The 20,598-nt window shown below is 49.8% G+C and overlaps 1 protein-coding gene across 6 annotated transcripts in view; it reads right to left on the bottom strand.

Annotated features, from left to right (window-relative positions):
- The window catches only part of IL17B (interleukin 17B), a 50,720-nt gene that overhangs the window by 8,498 nt on the left and 21,624 nt on the right, over positions 1 to 20,598 (bottom strand). For 2 of the 6 annotated variants that reach the window (XR_013336219.1, XR_013336217.1), the window contains one exon: positions 19,317 to 20,029. The exons of 3 other annotated variants lie outside the window; for them this stretch is intronic. The gene's annotated coding sequence lies outside the window, so the exon portion shown is untranslated. Of the gene's footprint in view, positions 1 to 10,236; positions 11,673 to 19,316; positions 20,030 to 20,598 lie in introns of those variants that run through there. One more of the 6 variants, XR_013336218.1, reaches the window with a different exon arrangement.

The following is a 20,598-nucleotide window of genomic DNA, read 5'->3' as shown; positions in this document are numbered from 1 at the left end:
CTAGCAGGCGCCGCTCCTGCAAGATGGAGGGGGGCTGTGGCCGGGAGGACGCATCCTCCGCAGGAGGTCTTGGCTCCCCTGCCCTGCTGCCCACCCCACCCGCCGCCCTCCTGGGTTAGGAGTCTTTCTCCCAGGCCCATATTTGCACAAATGCCTGCCTCACTGCTCACTCCAGAGCCCCAGCCAAGAGGCACTATTTTAAGCTCCCTGGACGGGAACACTGTTGGTGGGAACAGACCCAGCCAGCAAGCTCCCAGTTCTCAAAAAAGGGAAAGGCCTGCGTGAACGGGCGGCCCCTGGGATGGGCAGAGGGGCCACCACGTCCACATGACCCTCTGCCCAGGCCAGGTGCCCGCGCCTTCTCCCCCACTGGGGGGCAGTCAAAGAAGTGGGAGTCGGGGTAGGACTCTAAGAGGTGGACTTGTACTCTGGGCCTGGATGGCGAAGGCGTCCCTTCTGCCCAGCAGCCAGCCTCGAAAACTCGAAGCTTGTGTTTCTGAATTACCGATCACCTCCACCCTGTACCTAGTCTCTTGTGAGCGCTCACCATGCCTAGAACCTCAGAGCTGGGGGGTGTCTTGTGTAGCCCCTCCCGGCACAGGCCCCCCTCTTAAAGCATCTTGGTTCGACACCTTCATTATAAGGGAGATAGATCAGTTCTCTCGGAGGACGCATATCCTACTGTTTAAAGCTCTAGTTGTTGAAAATAATAATTACAATGATAAAAGCTTTCTCTTCCGTTATGCTGAAGGTCCCTCCTGTGAGGCAATATGGTGTAGCGAGAGACTGCAGGCTTTGGAAATGGTGGCTGGAAATTCGCTCTGCCCCTCGCATGTGACCACATCCACTCTTCCTAACCTCAGCGAGCCTCAGTTTCCTCTCGGGGTTGTTTAAATGGATTTATCATAAAAATCGTGATTTGCCTGGCACACAACTGGCACTTAATATTTGGCAAACCCTGGCTGTTTTTATCGTGATTTGATTGGTTTTGTGCATGCCTGCGTTTGTCAGATGGTGTTTTCGTGTGTGCGTGCGCTATTTTTGCTTTCTGATTATGAAAAAACAGTATAGACTAATATTTAAAGCGTAGACTTCACACCAGCGTGACCAGAACCCCAGCCTCTGCACATGACAGCTGGGTTATCTTGGGCAAGCGACCTAACCTCTCTGATCTGGTGTGTGTCCTCCTGGAAAGGAGGGAGGATTTAACAAGATGATGCATGTAGAGTGTCTGGCACGTCATGGCACTCAGTGAATGGCCCTGCTTTTATTTCGTCATATACATTGCTCTTTCCTCCTGCTCACTCAGGTCACACAGGATAATTCTAGTCAGCTCTCTTCCAGAACCTTTGAACCGCCAGAGTCCCTATAGAATAGACTATAGAATAGACTGTCCGCTATAGAATAGACTGCCCTGGAAAGGAGTGAGCTCCCCATCAGCCGCGTTGTCTTAGCAGTTGGGAGGGGTCTGAGGGCAATTCAGGAAGAGGAAAAGGGGTGCCTGGTTGGCTGAGTCGGTACAGGGTGCAACTCTTGATCTCCAGTCAGGAATTTGAACCCCACATTGGGCGTGAAACCTACTTAAAAAATAAAATTAAAAAACAAAAAAAATAAAAACGAAGGAGAGGGTTGGGCTTGTTGAGTCTTAAAAGTTCCCTCCCGGCCCTGGAGGTCTGGGTCCTGTGTCCGAGGCCTCAGGCCCGCCGCTAGGACCGTCCTGTCTGCCTCCCGCTCTTGTCCAGACCGGGAACAGGAAGGATCCCAAAGGGGCCCATGAGGATATGGACTAAACAGCTTGTCCCCAGCGCAGACAGAGGCGCCGGGCCCCCTGCCCACCGGCATATCTTCCCCCTCAGTCCCCGGGGGATGTTTATTCTTTGGTCAGAGTTTATAGGACGTCTGGACTTACACGATCCAGAGTTCTGACTTCTCCCTGAAAGCTGTCAGCCCCTCCTCCTGCTGGGCGGCTCTGCATCTATTTTGGGTGGGAGGCCCCCTCCTCCGGGGAAAGGGGATTCAGCATGAGAGGTGTTCTCTTCAGACCCCCAGAGCCCAGCCCCGGTGGAGAAGAAAGCTGGGGCTTGGGGGGTGGAAGGAGAAAGAGCTTGGTGTCGCCTGGCGGAATCCTCCAGAAAGGGCAGGGTGGAGAGGGGAATTCCTTCGCAGCTTGGGTTCAAAGGCCCGCTCCCTGAACACAGCTGAAAGGCATGGTGCTTATCAGAGTCCGCCCTGCGTTGGGGCTTCTGTTGCTGGCTCACCCAGCAGTGCTGTCACTGTGCTTGTTTTGGCGTCTGTGGGAGCGTGAATTTGTGGAAGGGGGTCCTGCACGTACGTGTTTGGGAGTCCTCGGGTGGGAGCCTCTTGCAGGTTGTGAACACGGCTGGTTCCCACACGTGCTTCTCGGCGCCTGCGACCAGGGCAGGACGCGCTGAGGCACAGGAGAAGCCCTAGGAGCTGCCCTATGTCTACTGCAAGACACGTCCCCCTGTCCCTCTTCGGCAGGGAGCCTTGATGGCCATAGCCAAGGCGTCTGTCCCCCATCTGCCTCTCCACCCAGAAGCCAGTCTCAAAAATGTACAGGCTCTTGGGGCTACAGTGGGTCCCAGCCTGAGCCTCCCTGCAGAAGGAGGTCCAAACTTTCTGAACTTTCCCATGAACCTGTTAGCTGATGATGCTGAGAAGCTGCTCCAGGTGGAGGCTTAAATATCTTGCCTGGGATGTTCTGTAAGTTTCTATGAGCTGTGACGTTAATATGTGGGCAATGAAAAGCCTTGAAAGTTCTTGAAGAGGGTTCGCTTACCTCTTGACAACGATATAATGGGTCAGGCACTGTGCTCATATGGCTGTGAAAGCTAACCCTTCCTGGGCTCATCGACGTACAGAGGATGACAGATACAACTATAGTGATGCTTTAGGACCAGGCTGAGGGGCTCTGGCTGGGGGCCCCACCTCTCAGCCTCCTAAGCCTCTTGAATCTGTGAGACCCGCTGGAGCCCATGACCTCTGCTCTCAGGGTGTGCGGAAGAAGGTACTATGTCTCCTGAACGCGACATCTTAACAAACTTCTACCAAAAGTTCGGTTCTCATAAATATTGTATTTGTGAAGGAAGAGGAGGAAATGGCCAGTGGGGAATCTGGCCATTTCCAAAGTCTGGGTCCCAGGAATGAAGCTCTTGTAAAGGTCCTAATGTTGGAAGACAGTTTCAAGTGGTGCCTGGCTGGCTCTGCCGGAAGAGTAGGCGACTCTTGATCTTGAAGTCGTAAGTTTGAGCCCCACATGGAGTGTAGCGAGTACTAAAACAATGAACTTAAAAAAATTGAAACAAAACACAACAAAAGGCTTCTGGCCCTGGGAGACAGAGGTGGTATGATACCCTTCGGACCCAGACAGATGCTGCCAATAATTGCCTGGTGGTTTGAGTGATAGCTTTTGTGTGTGGGTAGCACTCTATGGTTTACAAAGCCCGTTTACATCCATGACTCTGTTTAGTTCCTTGTATCAACCCCATGTGAATGCAAAGATTCTTACAGAAGAGGACACTGAGGCTCAGGGAAGGAAAATAGAGAAGAGAAAAAGCACAGAGCTTACACTGAAAGCCTGGGTCCCCAAGGCCACCTTTGACCTCCCCACCCCACCCTAACCTTTGCCCTAGCTTAGGGAATGAGGTTTGGAAACCAGGCAGTGGTTGGAGGTAGGCACCCGTGTCGCTAGGCAGTGTAGATGGAGCACCAAAGTCCGTCCAAATTCTTCTTGACATTGGCCTGGCTGCGCTCTGTGAACAAGTCTACCCTGAAGGGAAATGCGTCTGGTGAGAGGGCTGGGTGCCAAGGGGACATGTTTTCTGAGTCAGCTCTGGAGAGGATTCTAGGGTCGGGCTGACCCCGATCTCTCTCTCTCCCCCAGTCCTTGGAAAACCTGGGATTGTTTGACTCCTCGGTCCGATGCTTACATAGCTATGTCCACAATTTTTTGTCTTCCATATTGGGATTCCCTTGCGTTCTATCCCATTATCTCAACCTCAGGGCTAGCCAGCTTCTGACACTGTCTTTCCAGAACTACTCACAAGTCTTCAGCTGTTTTAGACCATTTCTTTCAATCTCAGGATCAGCAGGACCTTTCAGCCGTTTTGCCAGCTTCTCAATGATGCTCCTAGTAAATGCTCCCGAGTTTCTTGTTAGCTCTGCTTGATTTAAATGTGTACCTCCCTGCTCCTTCCATCTGCTGAAGACAAATTTGCTCTTCGGGAATATACGGAACAAAGCTGCTCCTTCTGCCCTGTGACAAGCAATGTCGGTCAGCATGGGCCACATTGTGCAGCAGTAACAAACACGCCCCAGATCCTGGAGGCTTACTCCAGCAAAGGTGTCTTTCTCACCTACGTTACAAGTCCCCTGTAGGCTCGCAGGGCACGCTCTGCTCATCAGAACTGCTCAGGGACCCAGAATGATGGACGCTTCCACAAGCACCACAGCAGGATCAGCAGTCTGGAGGCTGCGGATTTATAGAGGTCAAGAATGGGCTCTGGAGCCTCTGCTCCAACCACTTATTTCCTTCCAGCAAATTCTTTCCTCTTTAAGTGTCAGTTTCTTATCTGTCAAATGAAGATGAGAAAGTATGTCCCTCACATACTCGCTGTGAGGTTAACTGAGAAGATGGATAGAAGCACTCAGCACAGAGTCTGGTTCGTAGAAAGAACTCCATAAATGTCAGCTGTTATGATGTTAATAGAACGTTGTCAACTTAATAGGGGCCACAGCTCCAGACAGCCACAGCCCTGGCCCTTCCTCCACTGTTCCCCATCTTGGCCAGGTTGAATTCCTATGAAGAGTTAAGGAGTTCTTCTTCCCGCAGGTTATTTTCACATTTTTTTTTGGTCATGTATTTTATCTCATGAGGGAGGAGCTTGATGGTTCAAAGCTGAGGCAGAAAAAGGTATATGTATGTGTCTTGCCAACCCCGAACTAGATTTACCCTGTTCAAGGCTCATTGCCGAGTCCTTTGGGAAAGTCCAGACAATGGGGGTCAAATTTGGTGAAGTGTCTTTGCTTGAGACAAAACTCAATGGTGGAAAGACACAGAAATCAAACTGTAGACGATCCAGGTTAGAAGAGACTTTTAGAACAAACGAGTCTCATCAGCTCTTCTATTTTACAGATGGGGAAACACAAGTTCAGAGACAAAAAGGAAGAGACGATAGGATGTCACACAGCAGTTCAGTGTCGGAGTTGAGGCCTGAACCCACTGCCTTTAGCCCTAGTCTCGGCGCTTTCCACATGCCACATACGAGGACAAGGAGGCAACGTTCGTCACCGTTGGGATGGGAGGTAGATGGGGGTGGAACCTCTTTGGAATTACGGCTTGTCCTCATTTCGTGGAGTTGCACTCGGCAGAGTTGTAAAGTTAAGAACTTTATAAACATTTCCTTATTAAGGCTTCTTGAAAACCCAAAGTCACAGCTCCTCTGGGTCATGGGACATGCATTGAGCATCCAGTGAACAAACAAAGGGTAACGTTACATTTTTCACTTCGTTTAGGAAACCTGGCTTCTAATTATAGGATTTGTTTAACAGTCCTGAATGGTTTACGAAGGCCTGGATCAGCCTCAGTCCCGAGGAGGGTCAGGCGGGGAGCCACGGACAGGGTGGGGGCAGGGTGCAGGGAGAGGCCTCAGCAGCAAAGGGGAGAGAGGGACATGCAAGGTCAATTGAAGTGAGAGCCTCAGGGGCATCAATCTTCCCTAATCCCCTCCGCCAGGTTGCTTCCAGTTGGAAATCATCTCCAATAACCGTTACCATAACCCTTTCATACGGGGGCAGTGAACATGAATTTGCTGCAGGGCAAGCAGGTAAAACAAGGATCACATTACTATTCGGTGCCCTGTCAAACTGAACCCCCTGCAATGGCCGTCATTATTAGCACGCCCCTACCCATTCCGGGAGATGGGCTAGGGGCTGGCTCCACCGCCATGCTGATTTCAATAAATTAACTTTATTTTAACTAAGTTATTTTTTAAATAAATCTTTATAAATTCTGTACAATACTATTATATGAATATATTATATTCCCTTAACACGAAGGTAGAAATTAGAAAAGATACATATAAAAGTAGAAGTCCCTCATGTAATATATAACTATGATATATGATATATGATATATGATATATGATATATGATATATGATATGATATGATATATAATGAAGTCCCTATGGTTAAGCTCACCATCTAAGGAGGCAAGGAGGTTAGCTAAGGGGACTCTGGGGGTGGGAAATGGGATCATTAGGAGGCTGAAAGACTCCCTCACTAAAGCCACCCAAGTCAGGGTACGGGGATTTTACCAATCTACTTCCAGACCAAGACACTTAAGGTCCAGCCCATCTAGCCTCCAGCCACATTTCCCTCACTCAGGATTCCACTGCAAGCTCAGCCCAGGCCCCTGCTGCTCAAGGAAACCCCCCAAACCCTCACCTTGTCCCAGATGTCCCAGNTATGATATATGATATATGATATATGATATATGATATATGATATGATATGATATATAATGAAGTCCCTATGGTTAAGCTCACCATCTAAGGAGGCAAGGAGGTTAGCTAAGGGGACTCTGGGGGTGGGAAATGGGATCATTAGGAGGCTGAAAGACTCCCTCACTAAAGCCACCCAAGTCAGGGTACGGGGATTTTACCAATCTACTTCCAGACCAAGACACTTAAGGTCCAGCCCATCTAGCCTCCAGCCACATTTCCCTCACTCAGGATTCCACTGCAAGCTCAGCCCAGGCCCCTGCTGCTCAAGGAAACCCCCCAAACCCTCACCTTGTCCCAGATGTCCCAGCGCCTCCATTCCTGAGTTAGCACATGTGCTCATGCACGCGTGCACGCGTGTGCACACACACACACACACACACACACACATCCTTTGGACACCCTGTGCTTTATTGAAGTTAGGTTCATGGTTTCCAAAGCAGGGGTCATTCAAAGCTCAGGAAAAATATTAGGGTCTTCTATTTTTACTTCTATCTTCTCTAATTTTTATTTTTTGTTTGTTAAGGGGATATGATATATTATTAAAATCGTGTTTGGGGTGCCTCGGTGGCTCAGTCAGTTAAGCATCCAACTTCAACTAAGGTCACGATCTCACGGTTCATGGGTTCAAGCCCCGTGTTGGGTTCTGTGCTGACAGCTCAGAGCCTGGAGCCTGCTTCAGATTCTGTGTCTCCCTCTCTCGGCCCCTCCCCTGCTCCCACTCTGTCTCTCTCTCTCTAAAATAATAAATAAACATTAAAAAGGTTATTAAAAAATCATTCCTGACAGAATTTATAGATTCATTCATTCATTCTAAATTTTTGAGAGAGACAGAGATAGTACGAGTGGCGGAGGGGCAGAGAGAGGGGCAGAGAGAGGGGGAGACAGCAAATCCCAAGCAGGCTCCACACCGTCAGTACAAAGCCTGATGCAGGGCTCAAACTCATGAAACTTTGCGATTGTGACCTGAATCGAAAGAAAGAGCTGGACACTTAACCAACTGAGTCACCCAGGCGCCCCTAAAAATTTACTTTTAAAACAACTTACTTAAAAATAAGCTGGTGTTTACTTCTTTTTTTTTTTAATTTTTTAATGTTTCATTTATTTCTAGGAGAGAGAGAGACAGCGTGAGCAGGGGAGGGTCAGAGAGAGAGGGAGTCACAGACCGAAACAGGCTCCAGGCTCCGAGCTGGCAGCCAGCACAGAGCCCGACGTGGGGCTCGAACCCACGAACTGCGAGATCATGACCTAAGCGAAAGTTGGACGCTTAACCGACTAAGCCACCCAGGCGCCCCAGCTGGTGTTTACTTCTAAGGTTTTATGATAAAAATGTTGAGTTCCACGATGCTCAGCATCCCTCCTCATTAGGGAAATACAAATCAAAACCACACTGNTTTAAAAAAAAAAAAAAAAAAAATGTTGAGTTCCCCTGGACCGGGGCTTGGAACTTAGTGCCCCTTAACTCTGGGTAGAGTGAGGGGACCCTTCGCCTCCAGGATTTCAAGTCCTGCTTGTTCTCCTGAATTGGGAAACAAAAGCCTCTCTCATTCTTTCTGACTCGTTCACATTCTGAGCAGCTTGGACACTTAGACACACGAAGATAGCAAGTAAACGGTACATTCTTTATTAAACTGTGGCAAACCCAGGATTCAAACCCAGATCTGATGGGCTCCAGAGCCACGCCCCACTCCATCCACTGCGGTATGACACACAGATTCGCCACATGTATCTGTTCTACTTCCAGCCCCGCACTCGGTTCTTTTACAGAGAATAAGCACCAGTGACCTTGACAGAACATTTACCAACGCTGTCCGGTGCTGTGGGACTTGCTGTTGGTCATATGGGGTCAACAGCACAGAAGGGGCAGAAGGCCAGTCCACCCTCCAAGTCTCCTGATGTTCCCTTAGTTAGCCCACCCACTCTGGGGTCCTGTGGGTGTGGGAGGGCTTGGGCTTTGCTTTCTTTGTCCATCACCTGCTGGAAGCAGGAAGTTCCAGGGACCGATGCTGGGGGGCAAGATAACCCTCCCTGGGAGGCCATCTCGACCCCAGCTGTCCTCATGTGCAAAGTGGGGTGAAAAGTCCCACCTGTCTGCCTTCCCTGGGGATCCTTGGGAGGATCCATGGAGGACAGGGCAGGGTCTAGGGAAGGGGCTGTTGGGTCTGAAGGGGCAGGTGGTCTGGTTAAGCATAGTGCCTGCGGAAGAGTGTTGTTCAGGTGGTCTCAGGTCTCAGACCCCAGGGCCTGGGGGTCCAGGATCTCTACTACCCAAGTCAAGAGATGGGCTGGTGATAAACTGGCAGCAGGGATGTCCACCACCACCATCACTAAACACCCCAGAAGTACCTCCTCTCTCACCTCCCCCACATACCAGGGCCAAATTGCTCACACGTGCCCTTTCAAAACAGAAAGGCAAGGAATGGAGACTCAGGTAGTTCTGGCCCCCTGGGAAGAAGGGCAGGGGGCGGGGTTACACCCCCCAATCTTAGAGGGGCTGAGAACCTCAGCCACTAGGCACGTCAGCTGTATGGCGGCCTTCTCCACATCCAACGTCACTTGTCTTTAATGTCCGATCCGATGGCTTCAATTCCGGATCCACACTTTTGGCAAGTGCAGGGAATTCTTCCCTATCTCTTGAGTTTTAGGGGAGCAAGTTCCTCCTGAATTAGTCCTCACTTGGCACAGCCTGCTTCTCAAGGCACTGGCTCCTGAAACCTGAGCTTCTGTCCGGCTCACGTCCCCCCACCCCCCTGTTCGCGCCACCAGGCGCCCCCTCCTTCACCTCCCAAGTGCCATTCCTGGAAATGCAAGGCTGTAGTGGTAGCAAGCCCGCCACTGGACTGTTGATGGAGGAAGAGCAACTGACAGCGTGCACACGACATCACACTGGGTTTTCAAGCCCCTGTGTCACTGTCATTGCCCCAGGGACTTGTCAGCTGGCCCTGTGTCTGCTCAGGCTCCAGGCTCCTCCGCCTCCAGAGCGATTCTCTCTAGCTCTGCACTCCTCCCAAGGTCCCATCCCCCCCCCCACCTGTCCCCAGGGCTGCCTGGAGAGACTAAAAGGCCCCTGGCCCACAGGTGGTGAGAGTGCTTACCGGTTACAACCTCTGCGGGGGGAGATGGGGGGGTAGGCGCTCTGTCAGAACCACAGACGTGTAAGACCTTTGCTCCAACAATGGCTCTTCTAGGCCTTCACGCGACGGAGACACCCCCGCGCGGAAATGCCACGGGTACCAGGACAGGCTTTGCCGCATGGTCAATACTGGCAAAGGATTGGAAAACGTCGAAATGCTCATCCCTACATTCACACAGGACTGGTGGCCTGAAGTAGGACACATCCACTGGGCAGGACACTATCGAGTCATTAAATGATGTGTTGATAGGCTGCGATAATGGGCTGCAGTACGTGAGGTACGTTACTAAGGAAATGAAGTAAGGTGCAGAACAAGGTGTAAATATAAAAACACCGGGGGCCATATATGTACCTACGTGTGGGTGAACTTGCTAGCATCGGCATGGATGATCATGAAAAGAAAGCAAAACTCATAACAGAGATTTCCTCTGGGGAGGGGGCGGGTGGATAAGAGAGTGGATTTAGGAGGGTACTTGCTTCTCATGGTCTGCCATTTAGACCTTTCTGTCGGTGACAATGTGTCGATATTACCTAAATCAACACAATATCAAACAATAAATACTAATTTTATTTTATTTTATTTTAAAATTTTTAAATGTGTTTATTTTGAGAGAGACAGAGAGCGAGCGGGGGAGGGGCAGAGAGAGAGGGAGGCACAGAATCTGAAGCAGGCTCCAGGCTCTGAGCTGTCAGCACAGAGCCCGACGTGGGGCTGGAACCCACGGACTGTGAGATCATGACCTGAGCCGAAGTTGGATGCTTAAACAACTGAGCCACCCAGGGGCCCCAATAAATACTAATTTTAAATAGAGAAAAATAAATACCTGTTACTGTGTGATGTATATCATTTCATCCCCTCTCTCTCCTCTGGGCTGGGCCCCGGAGGTGTCACCTTCATGAATCCCTGAACTGATCTTCGAAGGGAGTCTGGTCTCACCCCTCCAAGGTGGAAGCAACCACACCCAGCGTGTTTCATGGTTTTCTCCCTCCCTTCCCTGGCAGCAAGCTGTCCAAGCCCTTTGTTGTACAAACAGAAAAACTGAAAAACAGAAAACCAGCTTGGGAAGACTGTGTACCCAATGTCATCTAGTAAGCCAGCCTCCGTGCGGTTCTGAATAGAGCCTCTGTGCTTTCGTTCACACCGTTCCTTTTGTTTCAAATGCTCTTCCCTATTTTCACTCTTTCCAGTCCACTGTAGGGCTTTGAAGAAGCTCCCCAGATCGGCAGATTGGAATGATCTCCAGGTACGCCTGGTGCATCCCTGCACTCCTGTCCAAATCCCCTGTCTCCTCCATCAGCCAGTGGGAGCTCCTTAACGACAGGAATTTGGTCTTCACCTCTCGAGCCCCAGGTCTAGTTCAGTGCGAAGCCCAGAACAGGAGTGTAATGTCTGCAGCCTGAATGAATGAATAAAATAACGTATAGATGCTTTCTTCTTCCCTCTTCGGAAACCTTCTTGGGCTTCACCAAGACCTCTTCTGTCACTCAGCACTATTCGCTGTACAGGGCACTCACGTCTGGGCAGTCGGTCTGCAGACGCCAACAGTACCCTCTGTTGCGAGCTCGCTGTGTCTTCTTTCTGCAAAGTCAGCTCTATCCAATCCTAAAGCAAGGTTAATGTACCCATAAAGCAGGCTCAGGATTCCGAGCTCAATGCCATGTCACTAGGTGTCTCACTTGGCTTTTACACGTCACACGAAACAAAGCACAAGACGAAGTCACGCAACAAACAGGAAATAACAAGGGGTAGGAAGCTGCCGAGCCCTACAGGCAGTCGGTCTGCGCACGCGCAGATGAGGCCACCATCCGTTCATCCCGGCAGCGCTCAGCACGTGCTGCTTCTTTTTTTCAGGCGGCGGAGGATGTCTGTTCCGTTCAAAGATGAACCCGGCATTGGCCTTCGGGCGGCATCTGCCTTTGTGTTGTGGTCGGTTGAGAAAGGGTCAGCGTCTTGAAAGTCTGACAGTTTGCTGCAAAAATTCTCCCTTTTTATTTTTTTTAATGCTTTATTTATCTCTAGGAGAGAGAGACAGAGAGAGAGAAAGAGAGAGAGAGCGTGAGCAGGGGAGGGTCAGAGAGAGAGGGAGTCACGACTCTGAAACAGGCTCCAGGCTCCGAGCTGGCAGTCAGCACAGAGCCCGACGCGGGGCTCGAACCCACAAACCGCGAGATCATGACCTAAGTGAAAGTCGGACGCTTAACCGACTAAGCCACCCAGGCGCCTCCAAAATTCTCCCTCTTTAAAGGGATCTAATCAGTCTTGGGCCTTTGCAGACCTCCTCCGGCTCTGTTGGACACCAGTTCCGAGTGTCGTCAGCCGGGGCTGGTTTGGGTGGTATCCGGTCTTTGCTGCAACGCCCTTGGTTCTTGCATCACTGCTTGACATCAGTTACTGCTTGACATGAGTGACTCCATCTTCCTCTGTACGCCGTCTTTCTCCCTGTCTGCCTCCCTCCTCCTTCTCCCAGGACCCATGCTCAGGGAGAGACACATTCCAGGAACATCGTTTGAGTTCTTGGATCCAGCCATGCCTGAAGCCAAAACTACCTGTGGCCTTTTCAGTCACATGAGCCAGTGAATTCCCGTGTGTTTTGAAGCTGCTAAGAGGGAGTTTTCATCCCTCCCCATAAGAATGTTGTGTGAGAGCACCCTTAACTGTATCACAAATGGCCCGATTCCCTTTTGCCAACACTTTGTGTACAATAGATAGCAACAGTTGCTTGAGAAAAGAAAGCACCAGACCCAGGCCCAGGCCCTGAGGCTACTGATGGAGCGGAATAGACCACATACCACAATCCCTGCCCTAAAGTTCCAAGGACCCTGCCCAAGTTCTGCCAGGTGGCCAGATAGTAATGACCCTGCTTACAGGTGGGGAAACGGGGGTCCCAGTCACCCAATCAGTTAGTGGCACAACTTGGAGAAGAACTTGGCCTTCTAAATCATTTATCTGTCTGGGCACCTAGGTGGCTCAGTCGGTTGAGCGTCCAACTCTTAGGTTTCAGCTCATGATCTCACAGTTCGTGAGATCGAGCCCCGCGCCGAGCTCCATGCTGCCAGCACAGAGCCTGGTGGGGATTCTCTGTCTCCCTCTCCCTGCCCCTCCTCTGCCCTTGCTTGCTCTCTCAAAATAAATAAATAAACTTAAAAAAAATAAAATAAATAAAATAAATCATTGACCTGTCATCAAAGGAGATGTTGGGTTTGGCTTGTACACGCACACAATAACCAGGACACAAGAAGGAAAAAATGGTGGCGACAAGAAATTGGTCACGGTTGAGAGAAGACAATTATCTTTTTTTTTAAATCCCAGGATAGAAAGAATAAAGAAGCAAAGTTGAGTGGGACAGCCTCATAGAACAAGTTTAAGAAGTTAATCACCAATGTGTGGCCCAAGATTCTAGAGTGTGGTAATGATGGCAAGCCCCACAGTGTTTGTTGAGTGAATTGTGGATGGCAGTAGGTTGTGATAAGCTGTGGCTGTCACCCTACAAGTCAGTTAGAGGCCAGGCTCTGACTCCCATCTTCTGGTTTTTAAGGATACTGCTATTTCTAGTACCCCAGCTTCATACTACCAGTGCTCAGTGGCGTGAATTTTGCCGGCTGCAAAATGACCAGGAGTGAGAAGGCAGGTGGAGAATCTGGGATCCGGGTGAGGGATTTGGTGGTTGGCAGAGGTTCCGTCCCAAACCACTCCCAGAGTACCTTCGTTACGCAGAGTCTAGTAAGCTAAAAACATTTCTCAGACTTCTTGGAGTTCTAGATGAAGGTCATATTTCTACTTCTTCACTATAACTGATGTCAAGTACCAACCACCACACGGGTTTTCTACAGCAATTTTGTATTATTTATGGACCAAACAGTATCACCCCAAATTCATATCTTGAAGCTCTAACCCCCCAACACCTCAGAAGGTAACCTTATTTGGAAATAGGGCCATCGCAGATGTAATTAGTTAAATGACGTCATACTGCAGTAGAGTGAACCTTAATCCAATATGACTAGTGTCCCTATAAAAGGGGGAATTTCGAGACAGAAACCCATAGGGACAATGTCACATGAACGTAAAGGCACACAGCAGGCTAGTGCATCTCAAGCCAAGGAACGCCAAAGATAGCCAGCAAACCACCGGAAGCTATAAGAGGGGCCTGGAATGGATTCTCCCTCCCAGCCCCCTAGAGGGAGCCAACCCTGCCAACACCATACTCTTGAACTACTAGACTCCAGAACTTGGAGACAATATGCTGTTAGTTAAGCCACCCAGCTCTGGTACTTTGTCATAGCAGCCCTTAGGAGCTAATACAGGCAGTGCACCCAATGGTCCCACAGATCTGTCTCTTGCTGCAACAGTGTTTGGATGGAACAAACCCAGGGATGCCCCTTCCTCCAGCCTCCAATCACCCTCTGGCCTCTGTTCCAGCCACAAGCTTTGGGAACATCTTTGCAGTCTCAGAGGATCTGCCTCTGAGACCAGACAACACCGTATGTGGAGCTTAACTCTTTGTTGCCAATGAACCAGTCGCTTTCTAGAATCACGCCAACAAAGTGCAGGCCACGGTCAACTGCCTGGTCAACACGCATCTGCAGACCTCCTACACCTACCTATCTCTGGGCTTCCACTTTGACTATGACCGTGTGGCTCTGGATTCAGGCCACTTCTTCCACTAGCTGGCCGAGGAGGAGTGCAAGGGCACTGAGCTCTGGAAGATACGAAACCAACACACTGGCCGCGCCGTCTCCCAGGACCCGCAGAAGCCACCCCCAGATGCGCGGACCGCCATCTCTGTGATCCAGAGAGCCACTTCCTGGGTGGGGAGGTGAGCCTCATCAAGAAGATGGTGACCACTCGTCCCACCTCTGCAGGCTGACCAACCCCCAGCTGGCTTGGTGAGTATCTCTTCAAAAGGCTCGCCTTCAAGCATGACTAGGAGCCACCAGAGCTCAGCGGCCTTTGAGGGGCCCCTCCGGCACCCCCTGGTGTCAGGGCTTCTGCCTGAGCCTCTCTCCCTGAAGCTACTAGGCAGCTTTTAACCCATCTGGGGGCCCTTTCCCAAGCCGGGAACCACGTGGAAACAATATGGTTCTGGGGGTTGGGGAGCGGGGGAGGAAGAAACTAATATAGAGCCCTTGCCAGCTTTGTGGGTGTGGGGGGCAGTTGTGGAAGAGCCGAGGGTGGCTTCCTGACCCCTGCACTCATCTATAGCTGTGTGTTCTTAAAGCCAGCGGAGCAGCTGCCCTTTCTGATTCCCGCACTTCTGACGGCAGCAGAGATAGGAACTGACCTGATGGGACAGCACAATGGTGTTGTCAACTGAGTCTGTTTCCAGACCCTGCGAGAGCTTCTCCAGCCTTCCTAACAATTGTACGAGCGCCTAATTCCCTGTAGTGAATTCCTTTCTGCTTGAATTTGCAGGAATGGTTTCCTACAGCTGACTGCTGACTCGTCCTAATTCATGGGACATTTAACACCCTATTAAATTTTTGATTTTGCACAGTTGGCGTTTGTAGGTTGTAACACAGAGTGAGTTGTCAAGGACCTGTGTGACTTTTTTTTTTTTAATTAAGGTATAGCTGGGGCGCCTGGGTGGCCCAGTCGGTTAAACATCTGACTCCTGATTTCAGCTTAAGTCATGATTTCACAGTTTGTGAATTCGAGCCCCATGTTGGGCTCTGCGCTGACAGCATGGAGCCTGCTTGGGATTCACTCTCTGCCCCTCCCCTGCGCTGTCTCTCTCTCTCTCTCTCAAAATAAATAATTGATATTTAAAAAAAATTAAAGTGTAGGGGCACCTGGGTGGCTCAGTCAGTTAAGCATCTGACTTCAGCTCAGGTTATGATTTCATGGTTCGTGAGTTCAAGCCCTGCATCGGGCTCTGTGCTGACAACTCAGTCGGGAGCCTGCTTCGGATTCTGTGTGTGTGTGTGTGTGTGTGTGTCACTCTCTCTGCCCTTCCCCTGCTCTCTCTCTCTTTCAAATAAACAAACATTAAAATTTTTTTTAAAAAATTAAAATTAAAGTATAGCTGGCACACAATGTTGCATTAGTTTCAAGTACACAACCGAGCGATTCAGCAACTCTGTTTGCTGTGCTGTGCTCACCACAAGAGCAGCTGCCATCTGTCACCACGCGATGCTACTACAATTCCATTGACTCACGCCCTATGCTGTGCCTTCTCTTCCCACGACTTATTCATTCCATAACTGACAGGCTGTATCTCCCACTCACCTTCACCCATTTTGCCCATCTCCCCACCCCCTTCCCCCTGGCAACTGTCAGTTTGCTTTACGTACTTATGAGTCTGTTTCTGCCGCTTGCTGATTCATTTGTTTTGGTTTTTAGTTTTCACGTATAAGTGAAATCATATGGTTTTCGTCGTTCTCAGTCTGACATAGTTCACTTAGCATAACACCCTCTAGGTCCATCCACATTGTTGCAAATGGCAAGATCTCATTCTTTTTTATGGCTGAATAATATTCCATTGTATGTATATACTGCATCTTCTTTATTCATTCATCTATCATTCGACACTTGGGCTGCTTCCATGTCTTGGCTATTGCAAATAACACTGCAATAAACATGGGGGTGCATATACCTCTTCAAATTAGTGTTTTCCTTTTCTTTGGGTAAATACCCAGCATTGGAATTACTCGATCGAATGGTATTTCAATTTTTTTTTAATGTTTATTTTTGAGAAAGAGGGAGAGAGAATGCAAGTGCTGGAGAGACAGAGAGAGGGAGACAGAAGATCTGAAGTGGTCTCCTTGCTGACAGCAGAGATCCCAACGCGGGGCTCAAACTCACGAACTGAACTGTGAGATCATGATCTGAGCTGAAACTAAGAGTCACTGCTTAACCAACTGAGCCACCCAGGTGCCCTGGTGTTTCTATTTTTAAGTTTTTGAGGAACCTCCATGTTGTATGCCTTTTAAAAAGTGATAATTCCCCCTTTTTTTTTCCTGATAGCGAAAAACAATAAATGCTCAGTGTAAATCAGGAAAAATATCAAATCCAGAAAACAATCATGAAGTGAGCTAAAAGCACTCAAATTCCCATATATTTTCAAACATCTAACAGCGCATTTTCGCAAATGTGTGCAATCGCATGCACACTCACGTGCATTACTGGGGTGTCTCTCTGCACAGTTCAGGGTGTGATCAGTGTGGTCCAGTTGGTCCCAAAAGTTTAAACGTTCAAGGCCCACGTGATGGTAACAGCATGAGGAGAGACGGGCTGTGGAACCACTCTCTCTGAAGCTTTCCTCACCCTCCTCGCATGCATCCAGGGGATCCCAGTCCTTACAGGTATCTCGGGAGGGGACAGCGTCCGGTCGCATCCATTGCTACAACAGGTGCACAGCTTGGGGTAGAAAGACACGAATGTCCAGCGGAAGCTGCTCTTGGTGAGTCAGATCCCAAGTCGTGGATCAAGTCCACACTCCCAAAGCGGCCACAGAGGTAGAAGCTCATATTCTCCCCAGCCCAGGGAAGGACTCCAGGCCAAGCACTGAGGGCCCTTCCACGCAAGCCTGTCCCACGTCTCATCACCGTTCACGGGCCAGGGGGTCACAGAGGTTTGGGAGGACCATGCTGCACCGCCGTCACCTCCCCACAACCATCCCTCCCTTCTTGTGATCCACACAAGAAGTCAGTTATTTCCTTCTCCCATGACGACGCTGGGAAGCCCGTCCCCCTTCGTTTCCCAGAGACACGCCCGCCAGGCACTTTCCAGTGACCTTCTGTCCCGCTCTGCCTATGCAGTCCCTTCAGGGACAGACAAAACAGAGACTCAGCCTCCAGCAGGGCACCTGGCTACATCCGCACTCTCCACCCCAACAGACACATCGCTTAGTTTATCCTGGTAAAATATACGTGCCACAAAATGATCCTTTGAGCCATTTTTAAGTATGTAAGTAAGTACATTCACAGTGTTGGACAACTATCACCACTATCCACTTCCAGAACTTTTCCCATCATCCCCAGCAGGGACTGTAGACCCGTTACTCATTAACTCCCCATTCCCCTCCCCCCAGCTCCTGGCAACCCCCATTCTACTTTTTGTCTCCACGGATTTGTCTGTACTAGGAACCTCACAGAAGTGGAATCACATGTGTCCTGTGTCTGACTTACTTCGCTTGGTGTAATGTGTTCAAGGTTCATCTGAGTTGCCGATGTAACAGAATTGTGTTCTTTTTAATGGCTGAATAATATTCCAGTGTGCGTGTTGCCACATTTTGTTTATCCATCCATCCATCCATCCATCCATCCATCCATCCATCCATCCATCCGTCCATCCACTGATGGACACTTGGGTTGTTTTCACATTTTGGCTATTGTGAAGAATGCTGCTATCAACATCAAGGTACAAGTATCTAAGTATCTAGGGGGTGTTACTATTACTATTACTATTATTATTGCCATCCTAATGGATGTGAAGTGGTATCTCATCGTACCACACCCTTTTACTGAAATGGGATTATACCATATATTTTCTTCTTCTTTTTTTAAAAAAAATTTTATTTATTTATTTCTGAGAGAGAGAGAGAGAGAGAGAGAGACAGCATGAGCAGGGGAGGGTCAGAGAGAGAGGGAGACACAGAATCTGAAATAGGCTCCAGGCTCTGAGCTAGCTGTCAGCACAGAGCCCAATGCGGGGCTCGAACCCATGAACCATGAGATCATGACCTGAGCTGAAGTCAGACGTTTAACTGACTGAGCCACCCAGGCACCCCCCATATATTTTCTTCTGAACCATGATTTTTTTTTACCTCAATTATGCACTGGGGACAGCTGTCTATGAAATGATGTTTTTCAGAAATTGACTTGATTACATTCTAAGCATTTCTTTACTATTACTTCCTTCTCAGGATCAAACTCAGTCAGTGAAACAAAAGTCTTATCCTCACCACAGAAAACATAGGAAGCTTGATTTTTAACTCAGGGGTTATGGCCCTTTTCAATCCATAATTACCTCCCAGCTGATCCCCTTTCATTGAGTCAGATCAGTATGAAGTCAGAGCTGGGGGTTAGGGGAAGGTGGGGGGTGAGAATATGAAGTGTAAGATAAAATCCATAGGATCCCTGGGCCGGAAGGGACTGGCCAAATTGTCACCCAGCCTTGTGTGCATGCCTCTAGTGACAGAGAGCTCATCACTTGACCAAGACAGCTCATCTGCCCATTTCATCCTTGGGTAGCTCCACTAACTTAAAAAGTCCTTCTTATGTAGATCTAAACCCTATCTTCCTGAAGGTTCCAATTGTACCACCTCCCTCTCTTCCTTGATATAAGGTGAGAAGATATCTTCCAGAAGATATAAGGCAACTTCTGGGTGCTATGAGTCTCCTTTTCTCTAAGCCCTTCCCCCTCCTGGTTGGGATTCCCCTCCCCCCTGTCTGCACAGGTCCTCTGAGGACACAGAACTCACCCAGCCCACTGTCATACCCACCTCTTCACAAGAAGCCCCCTTCACCATCCGGACACTTTACTCACACACACTAAGCTGGAGTCCTATTGACCTGTTTCCTCTGGGAGTACAGGGATTTTCAAGGCTGTTTTGCCACAGTCTGGGGGAAGGGAAAAAAAGCCACTTCACAGAGTGGTTAATACACATAAAGCACTCATAACTCCCAAGAGAGGGCATGGGAGGAAATAAAAACAGGCTTCAAAATGTTTGAGACAGATTTATAGAGACTGAGTCACATATGGCCGCCATTTAGTTAGCCTTCTAAGATATTAGAGACCCACCTCCCGTCCTAGGATCTGTCTCTGGGTCACTCAAGTCCTTGTCCTGACTTCTGGTGAGGGACTGTCTGATAACAGGGGCTGCTGGCTGCCAGGCAGCTAATTCAATGCTCAGCCGGGCTCAGAGTCCCTGGCTATTGACCTGGCAGCTCTCTGCACAATGTGCGCCGGTCCTTTTTCTCTGTGCGTCTTTTCCGTCTTGTTGAAAAAGCTTTGATGGTTACACGGTAGCTGGACTAACAGAAGCATAGCTTATGTTTCACAGTCTCCAAAGTGGATTTGCCATCATTTTGATAGCTCTGCTGGGCTGGTTTTATCTTTACCCGGGGATCCGTCGGTGGCACTCTGGACAGATGAACTGGAAGACGGATCAGGGTTATAAGCCTTCTGCGACCATGGTCTTCCCTGTCCAGGGATGGGCTTATGAACGGAGTCCATGCTCTTGGTCCAGGACAGAAGGGGATGACCTGATGACATGTCACATCTGCTGTGTGCTGGGTCTACCATCATAACCCTTAATACTGTCTCACGTTTACTGAGCATTTACAAGCTGGCATGGGACTAACCCCGTCAACAATATGGTGTCCCTGTATCTTCACGGCGACTCCAGCAGGTAAGGACCGTTTCTTGCCCCACTCTACAGAGGAGGCAAGTGAAGTTTGCGGATGTTAAATTGCTTTCCCAGCTCCTTCCCACAGCCCCCCTGGGAGGCCACAGAGGTGGTGCTGGGCATAGTCCGAGTCTGACTCCAGCACCTCTGCTCGACCCGTCCCCCAAGACTGCAGGTGCTCCCCGGCCCTCACGGCAGCACTGCAAGGCACGCGTGACTCTCCCCTTTCACAGAGGAGGACAGTGAGGCCCAGGGCAGCAGAGAAAACCCTGGGCCCAGACCTCACAGCTAGGAAGTGGTCAAGACGGAGGCAAGTGTACAGGCCTCCTGACATCAAGCAAAGCCTTTCCTCAGGAGGAACGAGGCAGGGGTGAAGATTATCCTACTAGATGAGGGGCCCCTTAAGGCCAGAGATAGTATCGGGGTCAGCACCCCACGGATGCTTGGGGTCCCTCGGCTGCCCTGCGCGGGACAGCACAAGGCTGTGCGCTGGAGGGAATCCTGGCCCTGAGGCAGGGGTCCAGGCCAGGGGTCTGCGAGAATGTGAACAGAGGTCATTGGGGTCCAGCCAGTGTGGCCGCAGGAGGGAAGCTCTG

Source organism: Crocuta crocuta, unplaced genomic scaffold, assembly GCF_008692635.1.
Source record: "Crocuta crocuta isolate KB4526 unplaced genomic scaffold, BGI_CrCroc_1.0 scaffold340, whole genome shotgun sequence".
NCBI lineage: Eukaryota > Metazoa > Chordata > Mammalia > Carnivora > Hyaenidae > Crocuta > Crocuta crocuta.
Note: the sequence above shows the minus strand (reverse complement) of the source record. Positions and strands in the feature narration are given on the sequence as shown.